This window comes from Panulirus ornatus, chromosome 30 (assembly GCF_036320965.1).
Source record: "Panulirus ornatus isolate Po-2019 chromosome 30, ASM3632096v1, whole genome shotgun sequence".
NCBI lineage: Eukaryota > Metazoa > Arthropoda > Malacostraca > Decapoda > Palinuridae > Panulirus > Panulirus ornatus.
This window is the reverse complement of record NC_092253.1, coordinates 17,705,013-17,714,792: the sequence shown is the minus strand read 5'-3', so window position 1 is coordinate 17,714,792 and position 9,780 is coordinate 17,705,013. Positions and strand designations below refer to the sequence as shown.

The 9,780-nt window shown below is 42.8% G+C and overlaps 1 long non-coding RNA gene across 1 annotated transcript; it reads left to right on the top strand.

Annotated features, from left to right (window-relative positions):
• Window positions 1–4,406: 4,406 nt before the first annotated feature.
• LOC139758587 (uncharacterized) lies at window positions 4,407–9,432 on the top strand. Its single transcript, XR_011714872.1, has 3 exons — window positions 4,407–4,574; window positions 4,763–4,864; window positions 8,601–9,432. It is a non-coding gene; the product is annotated as an uncharacterized lncRNA (long non-coding RNA).
• The last annotated feature ends 348 nt before the right edge of the window (window positions 9,433–9,780 follow it).

Here is a 9,780-nt window from a genome sequence, read left to right as displayed (position 1 = left end):
TCATCATAAATGTAGTGGCTGATCCTACCGTCATCACTATAAATGTAGTGGTTGATCCTACCGTCATCATCATAAATGTAGTGGTTGATCCTACCGTCATCACTATAAATGTAGTGGTTGATCCTACCGTCATCACTATAAATGTAGTGGTTGATCCTACCGTCATCATCATAAATGTAGTGGCTGATCCTACCGTCATCACTATAAATGTAGTGGTTGATCCTACCGTCATCATCATAAATGTAGTGGTTGATCCTACCGTCATCACCATAAATGTAGTGGTTGATCTTACCGTCATCATCATAAATGTAGTGGTTGATCCTACCGTCATCACCATAAATGTAGTGGTTGATCTTACCGTCATCATCATAAATGTAGTGGTTGATCCTACCGTCATCATCATAAATGTAGTGGTTGATCCTACCGTCATCATCATAAATGTAGTGGTTGATCCTACCGTCATCATCATAAATGTAGTGGTTGATCCTACCGTCATCACCATAAATGTAGTGGTTGATCTTACCGTCATCATCATAAATGTAGTGGCTGATCCTACCGTCATCACCATAAATGTAGTGGTTGATCTTAGAATACAAGAGGAATAACCCAGCTGTACAGAAGATGAGAAACGTTTGTTTCAAACAATTTATCTACGTTAATCCTAATCTATCAACAAACCACGGAGATAACATAAAAATAAAGCGAAGCGTTACGATCATCATATCAGGAAAACGAAAAACATTACTAATATTCAGTGTTAAGAACTTACAAAATTGATATAGATGAATATTGTAGATTTAATCTCCAGCCTCCCGAACATTGCGAAAAATAGTAAAAGACATGAAAGATCATAATTCTTTCTATATTCCTTTCTTCACACTTGTCTGCCGTTTCCTGCGCTAGCGACGTAGCGCCACAAAGAAAGAAAGACCGTATTCGCTCATATCCGATCTTTAGCTATCATGTAAAATGCACCGAAACCACTGCCTTCTATCCACAACCAGGCCTCAAAAACCATCCCACACTTTTCCCCCTCGGCCGCTCCACATGCACTGATCCAGTCGAATAACAGCATGTCGTCTATGGTAAATCAAAGCCCTCCAGTGCACTCTGTTCTGTGCACTTCTCTCATCCTCTGCCTATTCAGGCCCAAACCACTTTTTTCTCCACCAGTTTGTTTCGCCCCTTCTTTTCCTTTCCACTTCCGATATATGTATCATCTTTTTCAAACTCTCCTCACTAATTTCTCCACATGTTCAAACCATTCCAACACGCCTTTTTCAGCTCTCTCAACCACACTTGTACTCTTACCACACATCTCTGTTACCCTTTTATTACTTACTCGATCAAACCACCTCACACCACTCCTCATATCTAACACATCCACCCTCCTCTGTATTTTCTCATCTATAGCTCATGCCTCGCATAGAAAAACACATCGCTGGAACCAAGAGAAAGCGTTTCCTTATCTACACCTGTTGAAGGTATGACTTAGAAATAGCTTCAGTACTAGTTTTAGAATATAATCTTCATAGAAATTCGCCCAATCTTCACCACTCAACAGTTTATTACGTTATACCCATGTATTCGTGCGTGGCGTTCACAGTTTCCTCGTTACAACCACCTGTAGTTTTCTCAGTTCCCTCCGTGACATCTTGTATTCTGAACTCATCTAAGTATACAGCGTCTCTCTTCTCCATATTCTTAACACTGAATTCCCGATTCAGTTCTCATGCCATAGAATCTCCTACTACTATCAGCTTCCCTTCTTATGCTCCGGCTGCAACCCAGTGTTTCTGTGTTCTGTCACCATGTCTGACTTGATATTTACTGTTCCCTCCGCCAGCCACACTGCACCCCCGCCTTCACTCCAGTCAGTTAACATTCCACTGGTCTGGCCACTCAACTTTGTCTCATGGTCTGCAAATCCATCGTACTCGGCTGTTTCCTCCACAGTCAAGGACATTTGGATTTCTCTTAGCTTTCCATCTATTGTACAAGATCGTGGTCCCAAAATCTAGACTTTGTAGTCTGTCTATGACGTTCGTCTTCAAAGTTAGAGGTCTCTGGAACCCCCTTGTGTGTGTGTGTGTGTGTGTGTGTGTGTGTGTGTGTGTGTGTGTACAATCATCTAATTATCCTATTGTTACCTTAGATCAGACATGAGTAAGATCAAACCCAGAACCATATTCTGATCAGAAATAGAATATCCAGTGCAAACAATGTTGATTGAGTGATCATTCACACAAACGTAGAACTACTCCGAGGACAGACATCAATTGTAGAAATCCTTTTGGGGAATCTCTCTGTCTCGGAGCTGTCTCACATACGTTTGCCTAAAAGGAAACTTCGACCTAAAGACAATATTTAGCTAATTCATACAACAGGCCAACATACCTCACACAGCAATCAGAGCTCGTAAGTATATATAATGTTGGGATGTATATGAAACAGATACTTTTATCTACTGATAAATTTCATAATCTCTTTCAGTAATTTTCGTCTACTTCTTCATCAGGAAGGCGGATCAAGACCTGACGTTAGCGGACTTAGTGTCGTACCTGGTCAACCTCACCTCCGGCAGAAGTTAGCGGACTTAGTGTCGTACCTGGTCAACCTCACCTCCGGCAGACACTTCTATGTGGTGTATGATGACTTGATGCCAGGTAGGCTCAGTATGATGACTTGATGCCAGGTAGGCTCAGTATGATGACTTGATGCCAGGTAGGCTCAGTATGATGACTTGATGCCAGGTAGGCTCAGTATGATGACTTGATGCCAGGTAGGCTCAGTATGATGACTTGATGCCAGGTAGGCTCAGTATGATGACTTGATGCCAGGTAGGCTCAGTATGATGACTTGATGCCAGGTAGGCTCAGTATGATGACTTGATGCCAGGTAGGCTCAGTATGATGACTTGATGCCAGGTAGGCTCAGTATGATGACTTGATGCCAGGTAGGCTCAGTATGATGACTTGATGCCAGGTAGGCTCAGTATGATGACTTGATGCCAGGTAGGCTCAGTATGATGACTTGATGCCAGGTAGGCTCAGTATGATGACTTGATGCCAGGTAGGCTCAGTATGATGACTTGATGCCAGGTAGGCTCAGTATGATGACTTGATGCCAGGTAGGCTCAGTATGATGACTTGATGCCAGGTAGGCTCAGTATGATGACTTGATGCCAGGTAGGCTCAGTATGATGACTTGATGCCAGGTAGGCTCAGTATGATGACTTGATGCCAGGTAGGCTCAGTATGATGACTTGATGCCAGGTAGGCTCAGTATGATGACTTGATGCCAGGTAGGCTCAGTATGGTTAACGCTGGGATTATGTTACTACTGGCGTAAGGAACGGATTCTACACTGGAGGGAAGGGGCAGGGAGGAGAGTTAGACAAATGGGCGAAGAGACAGATAGACCCACTGACAAATGGGCGAAGTGACAGATAGACCCACTGACAAATGGGTGAAGAGACAGATAGACCCACTGAGAAATGGGCGAAGAGACAGTTAGACCCACTGACAAATGGGTGAAGAGACAGATAGACCCACTGACAAATGGGTGAAGAGACAGATAGACCCACTGAGAAATGGGCGAAGAGACAGATAGACCCACTGACAAATGGGTGAAGAGACAGTTAGACCCACTGACAAATGGGTGAAGAGACAGATAGACCCACTGACAAATGGGCGAAGAGACAGATAGACCCACTGACAAATGGGTGAAGAGACAGATAGACCCACTGACAAATGGGCGAAGAGACAGATAGACCCACTGACAAATGGGCGAAGAGACAGATAGACCCACTGACAAATGGGTGAAGAGACAGATAGACCCACTGACAAATGGGCGAAGAGACAGATAGACCCACTGACAAATGGGTGAAGAGACAGATAGACCCACTGACAAATGGGCGAAGAGACAGATAGACCCACTGACAAATGGGCGAAGAGACAGATAGACCCACTGACAAATGGGCGAAGAGACAGATAGACCCACTGACAAATGGGTGAAGAGACAGATAGACCCACTGAGAAATGGGCGAAGAGACAGATAGACCCACTGACAAATGGGTGAAGAGACAGTTAGACCCACTGACAAATGGGTGAAGAGACAGATAGACCCACTGACAAATGGGCGAAGAGACAGATAGACCCACTGACAAATGGGTGAAGAGACAGATAGACCCACTGACAAATGGGCGAAGAGACAGATAGACCCACAGACAAACAGATCAGGGAAAAAGATGCTACTAATCACCAGTTTATGATCACGCTCACGTAAAAAAAAAACAAAAAATCAATCCATTTTCATGAAATTTTTCTTAAAATAGCGTCAAAGGGAAAAAATTTTGGCAGAACCTGATATAAAACTGACCCACAGTGTGTGTTATAGGTATCGAGGTTGTGGTGCGGGCGTTCCAGGAGGCCATGGCAGACACGATCCTCCTGCCGTATGATCCTAGTATTCTGCTACTGACGGAGGCGCTTAGGATCAACTCCCACATCAAGGCCAAAAACAATGTCTTCATCCTCTGCTCAGCAACACACGTCACCAATATATTTCAACAAGTATGTTCAAGCAAACTCTATATATATACCTGAGAACCTAGAATACGTATATACATTTCAAGTAATCTAAGACTTTCGTTCATCCAGTATTTTTCATAGAAGATATTGGAAAATGAAAATCAAAAATAGATTATCGAGAACATTTTCTTTCAAACAATAAATGCCTATCATAACACTGATTGTCTTAGGTTAGGAGCAAGGCCTTGGAGTCGCCAAGGATACAATGGTTCGTCATCGTGAACGAAGATATGACGAAGAACCTTTTGGCGCTGCTCCGGGAAGGTACTCAGGTAAGGACAGCATTACAAGAGGCGGCAAAAGGGTTAAGGTTTGTTGGACTACTGGCCGATGCTGCCAGGGGATGGTGGTCTGGTAATGCTAAGCGACAAGAGGCACCAGCAAGGTCACTATAAGCTTGTCTGTACATTGGCCTAATTGTGTCATTAAGGTCCTTATTAATAGGTTGTTACTAAAACATTGGCTTGTGGGCCTCAATGGTAATCGTAATCAATCAACACCTCTAAATACTAACTGGTAGTAAGAGTTCTCTATTGGTTTTTGCCCCTTACACACACGCACACACACACACACACACACACACACACACACACACACACAATTCACACTGTCTACCCTAATTCATTCCCGTCGCCACCCCGCCACACATGAAATGATAACCCCCTCCCCCCCGCATGTGCGCGAGGTAGCACTAGGAAAAGACAACAAAGGCCACATTCGTTCACACTAAGTCTCTAGCTGTCATGTATAATACACCGAAACCACAGCTCCCTTTCCACATCCGGGCCCCACAAAACTTTCCATGATTTACCCCAGACACTTCACATGCCCTTGTTCAATCCATTGACAGCACGTCGACCCCGGTATACCACGTCGTTCCAATTCACTCTTTTTCATGAGCGCCTTTCACCTCTCCTGCATCTTCAGGGCCCGATCACTCAAAATCTTCTCCCCTACATCTTTCCACCTCCAATTAGGTCTCAAACTTCTCCTGGTTCCCTCCACCTCTGACACATATATCCTCTTGGTCAATCTTTCCCCACTCATTCTCTCCAGGTGACCAAACCATTTCAAAACGCCCTCTTCTGCTCTCTCAACCACACTCTTTTTATTACCACACATCTCTCTTACCCTTTCATTACTTACTCGATCAAACCACCTCACACCACATATTGTCCTCAAACATCTCATTTCCAAGACATCCACCCTCCTCCGCACAACTCTATAGCCCACGCCTCGCAACCAAATATCATTGTTGGAACCACTATTCCTTCAACCATAGCCAATTTTGCTTTCTAAGATAACGTTCTCGACTTTCACACATTTTTCAACGCTCCTAGAACTTTCGCCCCCTCCCACCCTATGATTCACTTCCGCTACCATGGTTCCATCCGCTGACAAATCCACTCCCAGATATCTGAAACACTTTACTTCCTCCTGTTTTTCTTCATTCAAACTTACCCCCCCAATTGACTTGTCCCTCAACCCTACTGTACCTAATAACCTTGCTCTTATTCACATTTACTCGCAGCTTTCTTCTTTTACACACTTTACCAAACTCAGTCACCAGCTTCTGCAGTTTCTCTCCCGAATCAGCCACCAGCGCTGTATCATCAGCGAACAACAACTGTCTCCCACACCATATATTCTTAATACCTTCCACAGAGCATCTCTATCAACTCTGTCATATGCCTTCTCCAGATCCATAAATGCTACATACAAATCCATTTGCTTTTTCAAGTATTTCTCACATACATTCTTCAAAGCAAACACCTGATCCACACATCCTCTACCACTTCTGAAGCCACACTGCTCTTCCCCAATCTGATACTCTGTACATGCCTTCACCCTCTCAATCAATACCCTCCCATATAATTTCCCGGGAATACTCAACAAACTTATACTTCTGTAATATGAGCACTCACCTTTATCCCCTTTGCCTTTATACAATGGCACTATGCAAGCATTCCGCCAATCCTCAGGCACCTCACCATGAGTCATAGATACATTAAATAATCTTACCAACCAGTCAACAATACAGTCACCCCCTCTTTTAATAAATTCCACTGCAATACCATCCAAACCCTGCTGCCTTGCCGGCTTTCATCTTCCGCAAAGCTTTTACTACCTCTTCTCTGTTTACCAAATCATTTTCCCTAACCTTTTCACTTTGCACACCACCTCGACCAAAACACCCTATATCTGTCACTCTATCATCAAACACATTCAACAAACCTTCAAAATACTCACTCCATCTCCTTTCTACATCACCACTACTTGTTATCACCTCTGCATTAGCCCCCTTCACTGATGTTCCCATTTGTTCCCTTGTCTTATGCACTTTATTTACCTCCTTCCAAAACAGAAGTCTCGGATAGATGAGCGAATATGCAGTCTGTTGGGCATGAGAGGCTCTGGAAGTGAGTCAGTTATTGTTTGCAGATGATTACGGCACTGCTTCAAATCTTGGTTGCGGAGGTTGGCCCACAGTCAACTCATTTGTTCATCCTCCCCAAGGTTGTTGGTCGGAAAATTGGTACTTGATTCAGGCAAGGGTATACATATTCAGTATTGATAAGATGAGCTTGACTTGGGTCTATGTTGTCTGTGTCGTTTTAGCTAACATATATGTAATATATATCTACATGGTTTCAGTGGTGCTTGAGACATTGTGAAATGCGTGTTTAGTTTAAAGAATTTTTGAGAACTACTGAAACACACACACAAAAAAAGATATGGCTTTATGGACCTGAAGAACACGTAAGATAGAGTTGATAGAAATGCTTTGTGAATGGTGCTAACATTAAATGGTGTGGGAAGAAAGGTAATAGAATCAGGAGTCACTTTTCGTATGAAGTGAACAAGACGTTTGTGCGAGTAACAAGAGAGGAGAGTGAGTGTTTCCAGGTGAAGGTGGGTGTGCACAAAGGATATGCTGCTTAATATCTTTATAAATGAGATAGTGAGGGAAGTGACAATGAGGCTTTCAGAGAGAAAGATAGACGGGATTGCAATTAATATGGAGACGAGAGAGCGGGAGCTAGGAAGCGTGCCAGCTACATTTTGCGGACATCTGTAACAGACTAGAGTGAGAGGCTGCAGAAGCTGGTAACCGAGTTAGAGAGAGTGTGTGTGTGAACGGAAGACGTTGAGTTTTAATGTGACTATGTTAAGGTTATGAGATTTCACATGGAAAAGAGACGAGTTGGTTTCAATATGAGTTTGAATGGAATGCTTTCGGTACGTAGGAGTGGACATGACAACGGATGGAATTATAGGGGCTGAAATGAACCAAAGGGTGGGAAGGACCAAATGTCCCTGATGCTCTAAAGTGTGTGTGTGTGTGTGGAAAGAGAGAGGCATCTGTCTATGAGGGCAAAGATGGGTACGCTTGATGGTACAGTAGTTCTGAAGATTCTGTAAGGATGCGAGGACCGATCCCTAAATGAAAAATGCGGAAGAGGATGGATGTGTTTTGAAAAAGATGTTCGAGGTGTGGTGGTAAGAGGAGTTTGATTTAAGGACACGAAGAGGTTGTGCTGAAATATTGATATATGCTGAGGGTTTATGAAAGGAGACTGAACAAGAGGGTTTCCGTGTTAGGAGTGGAGGGAACAAGAAGAATGGGGAGACCAAGGACAAGGTAGAAGGTTGGAGTGTAAAATGCTTTGATTAATCGGATCCTAAACATGCAGGAGGGTGTTAGGCGTGCATGAGATGAAGCAAATTAAAGCAATACGGTATAAAGACGACTTACTGTCAATGGGCTGAACTAATGCATATGAAATAGTTCGTGGAAACCATGGAGGGGTCTGTTGAGCTTGGCTGTGGATAGCACTTTGGTTTCGGTTCATCACTCATGCCAGTTAGAGTGGATATAAGCAACAGAGGCCGTTCCTGTCTGTTCCTAGTATTTTGTAATATTTGTTTTCATGTAAATGATTGATTGCGTGCATAAGGACGACGTCCATAGGTGTTTTAAGGTAATAGCTTGAATTTTCTCCCCAGGTGGCACTGGTCCATCGGGTCACACCCAAGAAAGCCCAGCTGTTCTCTTCCAGGGTCCACCCTGATGGTCAGATTAGGTGAGTGGCCAGCCAATGCTCAGATGTACATGCCAAGTGACACTAAATTTAAGTTAGGTATATCTGACAAACACTCTAAGTGGCACTGATGATGATTATGGGTGAATAGTGGAGACCATTAACTCAGATTAATATATCAAGTGATATTGATGATTCATTGTATAAATAACCCTGGTAGATACACTAGATGGGTGACCCATATCATTTAGTTCTGATAAATACGTCAAGAGACAAAGATGAACATATATGGTGAGTGTCTCAAGCTATTGTGCCACAGTAAATGCATAAACGAGTCAGAAGAAGCAGTTAGCCTAATAGAAACCTCAGGGGATACTAATGGCTACAGGTTCATAACACATGAAATGACACTGATAGATAACAGACAGGCATTTCAGATGAAGATATCAAAGAATACTGATGCTTACGTTTAGTGATGGCTCCAGACTTTTATCTGTGATGACCACGTCAGGAAACAATGATTATATTTGTTAGTATATTTGACTATCATGTTAACTATCGAAGTGCTCCTCGTGTAAGCACCATTTCATGTTCAAGCTACAGTATGAATTCTGCTGATCAGCAATAGGTAAACCAGGGAAAAAAAACTTGGGCGTAATGATCTCTGGTAACGTAAAACAATGTCAAGCAGTGCAGAAAAGGTTTGAAAAGACCGAACACAATTCTTGGATTCATAAGTAAGGCTGGACTATAAGTCAAGCGAAATCATCCGTATTCTCTACAATATACTGGTTCATCCACATCTTAAATATTGTGTTTGATTTCCTCACCTTACCTGAAAGAAGACATCAACAAAGTGGATAGAGTACACCACCGAGCTACCAAGATAATTCACAGACTGAGAAGCAACTCCTATGAATGCAGATTAAACGAATGAATTGAGTTTAGTAAACAGAATGTGAAGAGGTGAACTAATACAAGTGTTTGAAAAGCATCAAAGGCTTTGATAATCTTATTCTATCAAGTTATCTAACACTTGATTTGTATAATTTCCTTGTAGTAATGGATACAAACTCGAAGGCACACGTTTTACCTCGAATGAGACAAAGTGCTTTTTTTTCCATAGAATTGTTATCATATGGAAC